The following is a 17,500-nucleotide window of genomic DNA, read 5'->3' as shown; positions in this document are numbered from 1 at the left end:
ATCATTTTTGTTTTGTTTTGTTAAGTTTCGAAATGCATCCGGGGCAACGCTTATACATAATGTATTCAAGAAGTTTTTGGTCGTCAGCAGCACAAGTGGAGATTAAGGATATGTAAGTTTTCTTAGTTCAATGCATTCCTAGCTTTCCCCTGTTTTACTGATGCTGGAAATTCCATGAGCTTCTCGGCTTGATATATCTTTAGTATCTACGGACTTCAACAAGCAAACGCGCGGTCGAAGGTACAGTCTGCCACACGTACACATTAAGAAGAGTATAAAATTTAAGGGAAATCTCCCTACTTGCATCATTAGCAGAAGTAGTCTCCCCTATCCTCCTCCACCCTGCAAGCCCGCCACTCTTGACTGCTTACAAATATTGAGCGTGTTCATGAGGAGGCCTTTTAGTGCCAATGGCTCCCCTTTAATCAAGTCTCTCTCTCTCTCTCTCTCTCTCTCTCTCTCTCTCCAATCAGCTCCCCATCACATACATTCTTGACGGTAGGTCATCCTTTACCCTTCCCAAAGAGGCTTCCCCCTACCGTCCCATTTGCATCGGCTTTCCCGGCTGACAGGAATTGCCTCTTTTATGGCAACACTGATTTCCTAGCATTTCGCCTACAGAGTTTTAGTTCAGTTTTTATAACTCCCCACATCTTTATTCCTGCTGAAGTTGTTTTTTTTTTTTAAAGAAGCTGTCCATTTGTGATTTCATTAACTAACAAAAATGGCATCTGAACCATCCATCCCCAGTTTTATTAAGTAACTTGAACAGTATCGATACAGGGACTTTTGACATTTTCTGTCAGTAACCTCCACGTTGGGCTTATTACTTTCGGAGAAATAAAGATTGTGTTTTATCCGTTAATTTTGCTAACAGCACAGTGGAAACGCTGGATTAATTCAATAAATATTCATATACGTACTTTTACTTTCGCCTAGGAAAAAATATATGTATTTATACATTATATAATTATTCGGATTATCCAAAATGCAAAATAATTTTCATACTTTGTAGATACGAGAGAATGGATGAGCTGTCTTATTTTTTCATGAAAGATTAAGCGGCGTTTTCTGGCGTTTAGGAAAATTTGTCATGTTACTGCAAGTACAGAATCACCATTCTAACAAACGATTGTCTCATATTAATGTTATATATATATATATATATATATATATATATATATATATATATATATATATATTATTATATATATATATATATATATATATATATATATATATATATATATATATATATGTATTGCCTCGTTCACGACAAACAGGGGTGATGTTTGTTGGGACGGGGGAGGGGAGCAAATATTATATATATATATATATATATATATATATATATATATATATATATATATATATATATATATATATATATATATATATATATATATAAATAATAATAGTTAGTGTTGTGTTGACATTAACCTCCTCCTTGGGTATTTGAACCTTTGGCCACTGAAGGATTAGGCCAAAGCTTAATTTACTCAGCTACATGGGCTATAAAAAAAAGGCGAGGAACTAGATATGCATTTGCATATTCATGGAATCATAGCGGGTACCACTGCCCCCTATCGGTGATCCCCCACCCTACCCTTCCCACCAGTAGTGAGTATCGCTGGTTTATAATACTGTAATGTCAGTAATTTTACCTTGTATTTTATGTAGCTGTCTATGGGTTACAAGATGGAATGAGCATATGTTTATCATTTGCAATAGGCCTTTTACCAAATCATATTACAGAGTACAATCTGAAAGTTTTGTAGGAAATAATATTATTATTCGCTCTTGTAATTTTAGTCATCCTAAGTTTTGAAGTTATCTATTGCTATCAGTAGGTAAATCTGCTGTCAAAAAGGCGCTGAAAATGTGTTTATCACTTGCACAAGCAAGCTTTTTCACATTGTTTATCAATTGATTTTTGTTTGTTCTTAAATTACTTATTTGCTTTCGTTTTTGTATATCCCTTCAGTGTTCTTTCCACATCAGCGAACCCCTTTCGTCTTGCAAATGCAAATGCTGGTAGCCGAACAGGCATCTTTTTTTTATTATTATTATTTAGCCTTCGATTGTTTTCTCGTGGAGTTGCGAACACTGTAAGATTTTGGCCTCCTTTCGAAGATAAGTTTTACCAAGATGAAAATGTGGGATTAGAAGGGACAAACGTAAGCCAGAATCGTGCATTGCACGTGTGGGTATTATTATTAGTATTAGTAGTGGCAGTATTAGCAGAGCTAATGTTGCTGTAAAACTAAGATCATTGCTGCTGATGTCACTCGAATAGTGGTGGTAGTAGTAGTTCGGGTCTTTATTTCGTATGTTAAAAGATAGTAGTTGTAGAAGTATTAGTAGTTTGTAATCCAAACCGAGAAAGTGAACGCATTAAAATGGTTCGGAAACAATGCTGCAGTATTGGAAAGCAGTTATACTAAACACAAAATAACTGGCACTATGAAATTAGAAAGCACTTTCAAAATGGAAAGCAATGAGCATTCGTTTCCAAAAGGGGCAGGAGGAAAAATTGTTATGCATATTATTGCTTTCCCAAAAGAGATGCGATTGCATGAAAGTCAGGCAACTTGCTCTCCCGAGTTACGTAATAGGTCGGGCATTGTATCTGTTTGCTGATGTTACTATTGATTCCCTGATGGTGTTGAAGGCAGTCGGATATTTCTTTTATTCATTTAATCTTCCTGAGTAAAGAATGCTTAGTGCTGCTTCCACCTCTAACCTTCAAAGTACGTAAAGTGAAATATGCATAGACTTAAATTTTGTTTTGACATTCAGTTTCCTCCCCGAAACCTATTTTTAAGAGCTTTGATTTTCAAAACACCGCAAAGCCACAGTAGGATAGGGAAGAACAAGTCACGTGTTTCTCTACTTTACTATCATTCTTTCCATAGTCTTACAATACCTGTGGTTATGAGTATCCCTCATTTAAAGAATTCTTATTATTGAGAAAATGGTAACAGTGGCGCCTCTTTGGAAAACCATGAATGTTGTTTAGGCATCTTTGTAATAATCGGAGTATCGACCATTGGAAGAACTCATGTCTCCTGGTAGTTTCGTGTCACGTTGGTTTGAAGTCTTCTCATTTTGATAACTTTATTCTAAAATCTACACCATCAAATCAGGGTATACTCACCTTTCCATCACAATAACGTTAACATCAAAATACGTCGAACTATGTATTGAGATTACACCGAATATTTTCTGTGATCTTTGGCGTGCTGCAGCTGTTTTAACTGTTTCATTGGACCTACAGACCAAGGTCTAAGCATCTTCCATTGGATAAACAGTATCACCATGCATATCAGGTGGAACTTTCTAGATGAGAGTTAATATGACCTGGGATCAGCCTTCATTGATTGTTTTAACCACAGTAAGGTGGATATTTAAAACTGTATTTGGGAACGTTAGACAGTACCCTGTAGCCTGCTTATAAATACTGGATTTGACACCTCTACTAGCATCCTACTGTATCAGAATACTGTAATTGATACGTTTTCCAACCTTGATTCAGCTTAAAACCCAGATGGGTAAGGACCCTAAGATCGTACGTTGAAACTTTCCGTTACAATTTCCTAAGAGGAGCATTTGTATGAACGCCAAAAACTACTTAACATCTCGAGGAGACAGACGATAAGAAGGTTCAGAGATTTGAATTAGCTTCAGGACTTTCGGGTTCATTGAGAAGGTTCAGAGATCTGGAGGAGCTTCAGGAGTGTCGGGTTTATTGTACTGTGTGGGTGGTTGGCTACGCCGACGTCACCTTTAATTACTCTCGTTTGTCGTTAGATGTCTTGGTGTGAAAATTGAGATTCATCCAGGCATACCTCTTTGCCGTGCCGCCGACGAGATTGGTAGCATTCTGTTTCAAAAGTCTCTTCGAAGGGAATATGTCTGGTGTTATTTGTGGAGTGCTCTCGATTCATCTTTATTGTGAGTTCAAGTTAATTGGGGCTGGTTGACATTTTGCGATTAATCTTCAATTATGGACAATCCATGATCCTTTTTACCTAATACCTAATCTATAGCGTTGAAAGCAGCTTTTGCTGGGCTCACATGTGTACAAAAAGTAATGAGTTCTACTTATGCTTAAATTGCAATACTGTTAATCATATTACTAAAAAATTCAGCATTCTTCGGTAAAAAGACTTTTTCATCTTGAATGCACATATGACAGTCGCATTTCATAGTGCGCTGAAAATTAAGTAGCATTTATAGAGAACTGAAAAGGGAATACGGGTTTTTGTACAGGTTTTTTATGTAAAGCCTGTCAAAGCCCTTTTTCATTTCAGTAGTTGTTTACCACAAAACAAAGTTGATACATTTCATGAATGTGATATGTTTACTCACCGATTATTTATATGAATCGCTGTTAACATGCGAGGTTACGCTTTTGTTAATTTCGCCCGGTATGTTATTCTGCATTTGTAACGGAAAATGCTTAGCAGTCTTTAGTTCGATTACGAGTTTTTGCGTGATTTTGGAAAATATTGTTTGAAACTTGTATTTTTTAAATCATCTCTTTTCACTGTCACGAAAGAATATCATAGTTTATCTTTTATAAGTAAGGTTGTGTTTTCTTAGTTATTAGCAACTGTCAATGATTAAATAAGAAAAAATAATTTTCTTTTTACTCAGAAAATAGTTAATGTTTTACGTAATGTGGAATATTTATTGGTTAAATTTGCCAGCAAAACACCAATGTTACCAGTAATGAGAAAGTTCCTTTGGTTGGATATTCAAGAAGAAAAAAACATCCGTATGCAAAAGAATTTCTTGCAAGAAATGTTAACTTTTTTTGTAATGTGGAAGTTTCTTCTGTTAAAGAGCCTAGTAATTGTGATTTCCTGTGATTATGCTCTGTTGTACCGACGTAATGTACGTGTTTCTTTATTCATATGCTAATGGGGGTTGAAGTGTTTTCTTCCCCTTTCCCCTTTATATTTTCTTTCTTGTATTTAATGTAAATTATCTTTGACTTGATAACCTTTTATTATTTAAAGTAGTAGTAATAGTATTAGTAGTAGTAGCTGATTGATAATGCGAAGCGGGGATACTAAGCCATTAAAACAGCTATCAGAACGAAACCAACAACAATGCTTAAAAATGAAATGAAACGATCGTCAGTACCTCAAATGAACGGCGTGCAAACCATTTTTTCGCAGTATTTTTTGTTATATAACAGTAATTTGAGGGAATGGAAGTTGGCCAGGGATATTGAGATGTATAGAGAAACTATTTTTATTTTTATTTTTTTTGGGGGTACTTCCAGCTCGCTAAGGGATAATGGATGTTTCCATCTGTACCGTCAGAAACGTACTGTTAAATGATGCTTGATTTCGGACTGTTGATTTGAAAACATACCCAGAATTATCAGGAATTACAGGATTGTGCTTAAATGCACAAAGGTGAAAGTACATTGACAGCAAATACCCAAGCCCTTCATATTTTCTCTGAATGTTTTTCAGCACCGGTTAAAGACCCTATTGATTATGAGGAATGTCGTTTAAACAACAGTTGCAATTCAGTTTCATATTTGTCTACAATCTGTTTAATCAGTAACACAGAAAACCATAGTCACCATTTGAATCTTCGTCAGATATGTCTTTTCCACTTCGTAGAATCCCATTGATTTGAAACGCAACTGAATGTCTCCTTGGTGTTCGATTGATTGCTCATAATTTTCTTAAGAAGCCCCTAAATTGACAACCATGGTCCCAGTGGACCACTTAACCTGTAGATACCAAGGAAGATGGTGGACCATTTAAAATTCATTGATATTAGATTCTGAAGACTTGAGATAGTCAGAGAGAGAGAATTTACTGGTTAGCTATACAACGCATGAGGTTGGGTAAGTGTGTCATTAAGCGTATCATTTCTCTCTGGTCAGATGATGCAGAATCAGGTTTAGAGCCTTTATTTGTGACATTATTACTCTTTTCCAGCAAGGTATACACTTTATTCATTGACGAATTTTATACCTATCGTCTTATCGTTTCTAACAACTTAGAAAAATTATTGATAATTTGTTCGTTTCCCCGAAGTTTTGCTCAGTTGATTGTACCTCGCAAATCAAAAGGCAAAGAGATGTGTTCATGAAAACTTGACATTCCTGTTAAGGAAAGCATGTATAAATGACAAAGGCATTTGGTATTACATGAAATGTGAAAGTGTGTCCATCAGTTCCTCGCTTCTGTTCATTGCAAAGTGATGAGTCCACTTTTGACTGATGAATCAACAATGGACTTTGACTTTGTGCAATTTTATAATTCTTTTAATGATTTATTACCAACTAAAGTCGTAAGCTGCTAACATTAACCACTAAATTCCCTAGGTAACTATATTTCAGATATGGCAAACTTTTTGGCAGAAAAACTGGCAATAATAATGTTTCATGAAGTTTCGTCTATTAAAGAGAAAACTTGATTTTACACAAAACTGTTATGTACGCTGGACAGCGTTTGAGGAAGTGTAGATTTGTGTTTAGAGTCAATAAGTCCAATTTTTCAATAGATAAAACCCTGTAATAGATAGATCCAGCTGAAACCAAAATTAGCTTAATAATGTAACGCTGCTGATTGACATGAATATAGCTGTCATATTAAGAAGCAATGAATTAGTAAGATTCCCATGGAAAGAAGGCAAATATAAATCAAGGTAATGGCTGATCCCTTCTGTCCTCCGCAGACAGAACGAGGAAGAAAGCAAATGATAAAAAGATGCTATAATTATGTATTTTGTGTATTTTGAAACGACAGCTTTATGGAAATGATTTCAATTTTGCCACGACTGAATATTTGCTGAATTGGACCCAGTAAATGCTATTTCACGTTTCCTTCAGTCTCCTGTTTAATTTTATGAAATTTTTTTTTCAAAGCTGTGTGGCAGTGAAGAACAGCACAGTTGTTAGTAGATTAGATGATGGAAGTTTGTTATATATTTTAAACTGCAAATAACTTGGCGTGACTTCATGCCATCATAATTCACTTTGAAATGCTCCGCATAGGATGGGTAAATGTCAAAGGTGCATAATGAATCTTCAGCCGAAGGGAACCTCTTTTAATGTGTCGCACTGTACCGTAATAGCACCTTGAAATAGACTTACAGTAAGTAGATGCGTTTGTTTCCGAGGGGTTCCGTGAACAAATAAGAGCATTTTACATTGCACCTTTGGTATCCTATTTACTTATTAATAAATTTGTTAATGCTATAACTGACAGTTAAACGAAGGAATCGCACTCCAGCTCTCAGGCACGATTTGAACTCGAGTCTTCTGAGGGGGCAAATACAGTGTTACTTCCAAGCAGGAGAAAAGTTTTTTTTGTAGTGGGGCCGGGAAAGCTTGCAGCTCGGAAGACACACGTGTTCAAATCCTGCTTGAAAGCTGAAGTTCAAGTTCAACTCCAACTATTTGTCAATTTAGCGTGTATATGCAATGTATATATATATATATGTATATATATATATATATATATATATATATATATATATATATATATATGTATATATACAAATATATATATATATATACATATCTATATATATATATATGTATATATATACATTATATATATTATATATATATATATATATATATATATATATATATATATATATATATATATATATATACATACATACATACATACATACATACATACACACACTTATAATTTGGCATGATGTTATTAGCGACTAACGTTGGATGATTTACTTACGTACCTAAATACACTTTACAGTATTTTTTCCTAGTTTTCTAATCCCAGGTAGGACTGTACATTACTCGCACCCTCATCACATCAAAAATTTTAAAACGTTGTCGGTAGTAATTTGAAGTTCATTACCTCAGATAATATTGTCTTTTACAGAACTGAAAAATTTTAGTCCCGAGAATGGTATTTTTCTTTTTCATTCTCCCTGTATTAAAGATAGGTTATTTTTGTTGCATACCAGAGTCGGCCATTTCTAGATGATGCATGAAATTCATATGTGAAGCGGAAAGCCCTGCAGTTATTCTGTTATTGCCGGTTATATACTGGTAAATATTTATGTACGTGCAGGTGCGGGCAGTCGAATGTAGCCTGCACAATAAACACATGTTTCATTAGAAAAAATTATATCCATTCGGATGCACCCCTTTAAACTGAAGATAGAAACATAGTGAAGAAAATTTCAGATTAATCTCACACACACACACTATACTATATATATATATATATATATATATATATATATATATATATATATATATATATATATATATATATATATATATATATATATATATGTATATGTGTGTGTGTGTGTGTGTGTGTGTGTGTGTGTATGTGTGTGTGCAGGTGTGTTTGTGTGTGTGTGTTTGTTTAGAGGGATGATTGTAATGGAAACAAATGCATTAGTCATTCACTCAAGTATCCTCTGTTGAATATAATATGATGAAATCCATGTGTAGATGTCTTTGAGCCTCATGGCTACTTAGTACACCTACAAAGAAGCCCAATCAGCATCACGTTGACCCTCCCCAAGTATTGAGTCATTCCCATTATTTGCTGATGTGTTCAATTATTTATTTTATTAAAAGCGATAGTATTGGCTCAATGACTCACACAGGCTCTTTTCGGAAGGCGAATTTAGATATTTAATAATGAATCGTCAGTTTGTGTTTATTCATGACATTCTTTAACTTTTTAAATCACAAGATCTATTAATGGTTGTCGCTGCCTGATTTCAGCCAATGAGCAGTGTCCAGTTTTTTCTTGTTTCAGGTTTTTGCTTTCGTGCAGATGTGTTTCCCTTCTTTCTTTATGGGGTGGTGTAATCACGAGAGCTCCCAATCTTTTAAGGAGTGCCTCCTTTTTCATACTCTTCTTCGTCTCATTTATCTCAAACTTCTTCAGCCTCGCTTTTGACGTGAACAAATAACGGCTCTCACCTCCTGCAACTTTGATCATCCATTGGGAGCCTCTTTTAAATTCAGCAGAATCCACCCCACACTCTATTAGCCAGGAAATTGACAATGGCTTCTTTTTTTGGTGCACAGTGCTGATCGAAATAACTGTTGAATGTAAGTAATAAAGAAAGAAAAGAAAACAAGGAGGGTTCGGCCTTCACTTCCTGTACGGGCCTTTTGAAGTTTTTCAAATCGTACTGCCAAATGAAGCCTGATTTCGAAGAGCGAATTTCGATTTGAAGGAGTGGAATGTTTCCATTGTTCCGAGAAAGAGACTTCGTTAAGCCAAAGTGTCATCTCTATGGGGACCTCTGTCGGGATGGAAGGGCCGCCGTTAACCATTTTTTCCCCTCTAACTGTATAACGATTGCCCCTTATCCTTTTTCCCACGCTCGCCTGACCCTCTGGAAGCCCTCTGGAAACCCCTCGCCCACACCTCCGCACGCCCTCCCAAGCACTGAACGTTCGTTAACGGTGATTCCAGAGTCACCGGACGTCAATATGGAACTATATTTGACACCCAGGGCCATTTGGGACACGTAGAAATAATGGCAGCTAGAGGGATTCTGGCGCTTTATGACGTCAATTGCTATGAGGAGGAAAGTCGATTTTGCCTCCTGTAAACTTTTATTTGGAGTCTGGCATTTGACAAAGTAGTCTTTTCATGCGTGTGTACTGTAAAAGAGCTTTTTTTTTTTAAACACATTCTCATCCATTTAATCTCTCACTGTATCTCTCTCATCACATCCGTCCCTCTCACTGTATGGCAAGTCATGGATGAAACTATTTTTGTGTATGATTTTGAGCAAGGTCGTAGATAAAGAAAAAAACTGTTATACCTACAAATCAAAGAGAAGAAATACAGAATGAACCATGAACGTAATATATTTTCATCCAGACTTTTCCCATGCTAATATCATACCTGCTGGAAAGTCTCTCTCTCTCTCTCTCTCTCTCTCTCTCTCTCTCTCTCTCTCTCTCTCTCTCTCTCTCTCAAGTATGCATTAGTGCTCGAATGGCCTAACGTTGCCTTCAGTCATAATTGTTATTCCGAAATACGACACGAGGTTAGTGAAACACTGAAGATTGGGAACCGATTTTGATCTGACTCAGTTTCTCCATTTTACATTTTCTGTTTTCAATGTAAAGGGGAATTAGACAGGAAGAAGTGCTGTAAAGGATAACACATACGGTGCACGTAAATTTTCTGTCATAGAGGAAGAAATTACCTTGTCGAGGATTAGTTACTGAATTTATCAGAAAAACAAAAAACTTCTGATTCGGTAAATAATCGAAACTTCAGGTTACATACATACATTATATATATATATATATATATATATATATATATATATATATATATATATATATATATATATATATATGTGTGTGTGTGTGTGTGTGTGTGTGTGTGTGTGTGTGTGTGTATATATATATATAAATGTGTGTGTTTGTGTGTGTATATATGTATATATGTATGTATATGTATATATATATATACATATACATACATACATACATACATACATACATACACACAGCTGATCGATGTAGAATAGTCTGATAAGCTTACATTACTGAATAAAGAAGAACACACGACTAACACACAACATTAGATAGTTACAGAGAGAAGAAATAGCAACACTGAATCGGGTTGGAAAGAAGATACCAAACCAGTGAGTCTGTGCACTTGTCGACCGGCGCCCTAAATAGAATGTGATATGGTATTGAATCCCATAAAAGATTCCCAGTCTGAAATTACAAGTCGGTTTCAATAGAACGTAATCAAGAGCTGCCCTGGGCGGGTGAATTAATGAATGAGAAGTGCTGCAGGTCGCCTGACATAGTAAATTCGGTTGTGAAAAGCCCAGAAAATTTGATTTTGTGATCATGAAGTTAATTCACATGACGAGAGTTTCCTGAAGCTTGCCCGGGAGTCCGATGAATACCTGAGCATGACCGTGGTCAAGGTCACAGCGAATTTTAATGGTAAAGGTTAAAACCAAACAACGAAGATAGGAATAAAAACCGGTAACTTGCCAAGAGCTATTTCCGGCTTCATACTGAGACAAACTTGGGTGGAATTATAGTAATGGCGCATCTTTCTCTAGCTAATTTGATCAAGAGGCATCCAAAGTTAATAAAAGTGTAGACACCCGTAATTTTGAAATAGTTAAAGTAATGATTCTGTGTAACGAGTGCTGTTTATATCGTATTATTGGTAACTCTCTCTCTCTCTCTCTCTCTCTCTCTCTCTCTCTCTCTCTCTCAGTTTCATGTGTATGAGCGCCCACGCATGCGCGTCCTTCATGCATTCATGACAGAATGACGTGGTAAATCCTAGCTGCAGCGGGTAACTTGCTTAATAACACCAATTAACCGGAAGAGGCCCCTGCCCCTCCATTTAGAGCTCAAGAGCTCATCCGTTACGAGGTAGGCCGTCTCGATTGTCATTGACTTTCCCCTGAAAAGTCTCGGTTGCCCATTGCAGGCGACAGCTATCTAAATGAATATCTTGATTTGAAAGTTTGAATTTATTTCAATCTGTTTTATCTGGTCAAGAAAATGTTCATATCTATCTGAGTTATGTAGAAAAGCATTAATGATTAGGGTTACAAAATTAAGATTGATTTTCTTTACTTCTTATACTTCTTTAAAACACTTTTTGTTTCTCTGCGTGATGGCAAATAGATTATTAGGAGGAACTCAGAATATGGCTGTTTTATAGCGTTGAAGACAGAGTTGAGAAAATGAATGAATCACTGACTAGTGAGTTAGCGACGCCCATCGGTGATTATATCTAACTCCCCATATAAAACTAACACTTCAAGGAGTTCATGAAGGGATAGGTCCCACATACATACAAATAGAAATATTTAACATTGCATATTAGTGGAAGTTGTACACAAGCTCAGGCGTTTACATTTTTAGACATTTTAATGCTTACATGCAGGTAAAAATGACCGTCGTGGTAACTGGTTGAATTCATATATGATGAAAAATGATTAGCAAGGATACAAAAGGTAATATATATAAGCGTTATCTTAGGAGAGTGTGAAATCTCGGTTTCGTCGCCCACCTGCATAATTGTTGAAATAATTTTTGTACTGAAAGGCTTCAAATCGATTAATAACTTTCGAACACTGAGTCTTTGAAAGGATTTTTAGTGCCGTTTATGCAACTGATGGTAAATCAGCTTTAAACATTTTCCTTCCCATTTTTTGCTCTTATCTCTGCTGCACTAAAGGCCATTTTCGAATAAAATTCGGCTTAATTTCCGGTCCTAACGTGTATGATAAAGCACAAACCCGTCAATACTTGACTATGGAGTTTCGGGGGGAAAAATATCACCCTTGCTTTTTTTTTTTACTTTTTTAATCGCTCCTGAAAATGAAATAGGATGAATTATTGTCAGAGGAAAATTAAGCCGGGTCTGATGAAAATTAAGCTGGGTGTAAACCCAATGGAAACATGCAGAGTCCGGCGCTAAATAATGCTGATTATGAGGCATTATATGACTGCGATTTATACATACCAATTAGTTATTTCCAGACGGGGAAAAAAAAGAGAAAAATAAAAGCTGGAATTTAGGGCAGCTGCTATTACATGAAAAGGGAGAAAAAGTAAAAATAAAAAAAAGATTTTGTAGCACAATAGATTTCCAGTTGATATACCTTTGTATATGAATGGCTGGCTGTTTATGTGAAGAGTCTCTCTCTCTCTCTCTCTCTCTCTCTCTCGCCAATTCACCTACAAAAAAGAAAAAGAAAATGGTCCTCCGTCGAGTACAAAGAACTAAATATTGTCGGTCTTTTTGCCTTTGGAAGTTGCGCATGCGTTAGCTTTATGAGTATTTTCTCATTGACTCGAATAATATTTTAGGTATATGCGTTTTGCATTTAATTATCAACGCGCTTTATATATAATTTTTTACTAATGATGCAACTGGCAAGTGAAAGTGGTATATTTTTGTTCTTATATAATTTTACTGATTTTCTTTTGATTTTATATAAATTAGTTTTACTGATTGCTTTGTATATTTGGAATTCCTTGTTTTCGTGTTTTGTTTTACTGTAAATATATATATATATATGAGAGAGAGATATATATATATATATATATATATACATATATATATATATATGTATATAGTATTGTATACTTTATGTGTATAGATTTGTCATGTATTATACTATGAAAATTGATTATATATTGCATATTAATTATTGTTTTATTCTCCCACACAGGTATGGACACATATGAAGAAAAAAATTAGCAGAATTGGGTGCAAGGTAAGATAAGAATATTTCTTTTAAAGAAGCAGCAACGAACAGTTTTCATCTAATCAAAAGCACAACGGGGCCATGAAGGATAATAATCCCAAATTTATATTTACAATTTACCTGATCAGCTTGCTGGGAAATTTGTGTAATAGAGATAGATGGACAGACAGACAGAGAAATAGATAGAGAGATAAATAGATAGAATGAAACTTGAAAATATGATAATCAATAAATTTGTGGTATGGGAAATCACCTTTCCCCTGTCGTACATCATTTCCGATATTAACAATGACACCGCCCTGAAATCAATATGAATTTTTGGAACCTGCCAATAAGCGAAGTAATTTAATAAACGCGGCAACGCAGAATTGTTAGTTGTGGCATTTTGCATTCGATCAACACTCGGTTAATAGCTTCGGTGTTTTGCTCTGTCGCTTGGAGAGGCTTTGATATCGGTATCAAAACTATCATTACCTTTATTGTCATTTTATGTGGGGGTGGGTGGGGGAAAGATTTATTTAGCGGTATACAGAGGGATGCAAATGAACAGTAACATTGCACATAAGTGCGTTTGTTCTTTGACTAACACAGCGCAAGGACTGAGCGGTTCGTGTACCTTCTGTGAAGTCACTGTTCCTTTGTTACATAAGCATTCATTATGTGCACGGTAGCTGGTTGATTGTAATATGTCATATTCCGGGGAGAAGCGCGTGGCGTTGGCAGCATCATTCCTAAATGCTATGTGAAAATTGAAAATGTAATGATTCCAGGAGCTAAGGTTTTATATACATATACATATATATGTATATATAAATGTATATATATATGTATATATACATATGTATATACTGTATATATTATATATATACGGTATATATATTATATGTGTGTATATATATACATATATACATATATATATGTATATATATATATTTTTTTTTTATAAAGTCTACATATCCTACCATATTTGAATACAGCCACACAAAGACACACGCTAATATCATTGTTATTTTTTGTGAGGAGGAAAAAATAAACTTGAAAGAAATCGGAATAATCCGAGGCAATAAGGAACTCTCACACATCGCTGCCGTAGTCATAAGGGCTGTTTTTGCTTGTCCTAATTGACCTCATTCGTCAAGGCGTTTTTGTCCCCGGACGGCTGACCATGAGCCAAGAAGATTGGAGAGTTGCCAATGATGGATTTAGGAAATTAACGCCTTTTGTCTTTTCTAGACCCTTTTCTTAGATAAAGGTGCCAGCGCGTATTCATCATATCGAAATCGATAGAGTTCATGGTGGTTTATTTTCCTTCCACCGAAGATTAAGTGATCGTAAAGGGATTTTTTATGGCTTCCCTCGCCAGTTTTTAATCGCTTCCATGGGAAGTGGGTGATGCAAGGCTACCTACGAAATTCTGAATTTTACATATTTGAAAACAAATCCTGTTGTGAATGAACGTATATGCGTTTGTATGCATATATGCATTAGAAGTAAGAAGAGACTTTTGAATGAAAGATGTGCTTTACAGAATTATATGCACTTATGTAAATACATACATACATGCATAGCCTTTTATTCACACACATAAATACATACATACATGTGTGTGTTTTGTGTTAATTATACATGCATAGCTTCATATAGATACATGAGAGAGAGTAGACACACACACATATATATACATACAGTATATATATATATTTAGGTACATTATTCATATATATATATATACACATATGTATATATATATATATATATATATATATATATATATATATATATATATATATATATATATATATATATATATATATAAGTGATGTATGTACAGTACATTCACACATGTTTATTTCATCGGAGTCTGATTACCTCCAGACGTTTCTCTTCGTGTGTTCTTTACTCAAAGGACCACCCCGCGGTTTTAAAGGTCATTTATCATGTGACTTGTCATTGTTTTGACCACGACCATTCTCCTTCAGTGAGCGACTCATCTCTTATAGCTTCTTCGGCACTCCTTGGGGAGAAAAATCCTCAGCTTCGGAATGCAGACTCAGTATTTTAATAATTTTCTCTGGTAATAATTTATTATATACTTCTTGTTAAGAACTAATAGTGGGTTTCCGGCATCGATCACCATGAAAGTTGTAATGCCAGCTCATAATGTGTATAGTTACATTTTTAAAAAGCACGAAGAGTATTATCTAAATTAGATGTCCATTTTGAGTCCGTGTGCAGTAATAATAATAATAATAATAAATAATAATAATATTATTATTATTATTATTATTTTATTAGTAGTAGTATTATTGTTATTATTAATTATTATTATTATTATCATCCTCATCACGTACCTTTCCAAAATTTTGCAATATACATTAAAGGAATGAATTTCTTTACTGATATGCGAACTTTAATTACCTCCACCAATAAAGGTGAAAACAGGTTAAGTTTTCCCCTGCTTGTGTGTATGTGCACGTTTATTTGTGTATACGTGTTTGTGTTAGTTGGGCATCGTAAAGAGTCGCTGAAACGGAATGATCAAATTATATATTTAATTTCGTCCATCTTTTTAATCGTTCCAATGTATTCCATTTCTTCCAACTTTTTAGTTATTCCAATATGTTTAATTTTTTCCACCGTTTCATTGTTCCCACTTTTTATTTTTTTTTAAATTTTTCAGTCTTTTACAACTGTTATTTTTTCATTGTTACTTCGATTTTTCGTATTTTCCTCCTTTATTAATTTTTCCCACATTTATTTAATTGTCATCACCAATTTTAATAGTTTCCATTTTTTCTCAGTGGTTCCCACTCATGTTACCTATGGCGACTTATTTAGTTCCCACATTTTTTTAAATTTCTCACCTTTTCTTTAATAATTTTCACCTTTTTAAATTTCCCCGCCCTTTAAACAGATGCATCCCTGCAAACCTGCATCGCGGGTTCAGTGACCGAAATGGGTTGCATTATGCATTTTACATTTCACTTATATATGAGAGGCTTCAAAGAATTTGTTCACCTTCAGTTGTGTTGAAAATAAACTCATGCTTGCAACAGGGATTTATTTCAACTCTATTTTAAGGTCACCTCGCACTTCTTGTGTTTTAGATATTACTTTGGATATTACTTTAGGAGACAAGCCTCTTGTTTTATAGATATTATTTTGGATATTACTTTAGGAGACGAGCCTTTTGTTTTATAGATATTGTTTTGGATATTACTTTAGGAGACGAGCGTCTCGTTTTATGTACTGACACCATTTAGTTCTTGCTGTGCACGCTAGGCTTCAAATTCCCAGAGATAATGTGCATGGGCCAATCTTTACAACGTTATTTCCAGGATTGCATTTTATGCTTTTAGTTTTCTGAAAAAGAAAACTATTGTGCCGACTTTGTCCTTCCGCACTTTATCCTGTCCGCACTTTTTTCTGTTCTGCCTCAGATCTTGAAAGCTACTGAAGCTAGAGGGCTGTAAATTGGTATGTTGATCATCCACCCTCCAGTCATCAAACATACCAAATTGCAGCCCTCTAGCCTCTGTGTGGTTTTTATTTATTCAAGGTTAAATTTAGCCATAATCGCTTCTGCAACGATATAGGATAAGCCACCACCTGGCCGTAGCAAAGTTTTGCGGGGGCGGCTTCTGTGCAGCATTATATCGAGACCACCGAAAGATAGATTGTACAGAAAAGTCGATTGCGCCGAAGAAACTTCGGCGTATTTTATGCTTTTTATAATTCATTTTAGTCCCGTTATCCATTTTTATAAGAATCCTGGGTCTCACTCAAGAAGGGAGTTGTATTTACTTGAACAGGCTGAACTTATTTGGTGTAGCCATGTACAATTTTGGCTCACCTGTAAAAATGCTAAACTGTATAACTGTATGAAAGATTGCCATTATGGTAATGCATCAAAATAAAAATGATTTTCCTTAAAATAGATGTCATAAATTAAGTAAAAGAGATTGAAAAGGTTCGTTCCTCTCTTAGCTGAAAGTGGAACATATGTAAGAGAGAGAGAGAGAGAGAGAGAGAGAGAGAGAGAGAGAGAGAGAGAGAGAGAGAGAGAGAGAGACTCTCTAATAAAATCGCTAAATTTGTATAACTGTATGAAAGATTAAAATTTTAATAATGTATCAAAATGAAAATGATTTCCTTAAACGAGAGGTGATGAGTTAAACAAAATGGCTAAAAGTATTCGTTCCCCTGTCAGCAGGAAGTGGAAGTTATCTCTGAAAGAGAGAGAGAG

The sequence above is a fragment of the Macrobrachium rosenbergii genome, chromosome 2 (genome assembly GCF_040412425.1).
Source record: "Macrobrachium rosenbergii isolate ZJJX-2024 chromosome 2, ASM4041242v1, whole genome shotgun sequence".
Classification (NCBI taxonomy): domain Eukaryota; kingdom Metazoa; phylum Arthropoda; class Malacostraca; order Decapoda; family Palaemonidae; genus Macrobrachium; species Macrobrachium rosenbergii.
Note: the sequence above shows the minus strand (reverse complement) of the source record.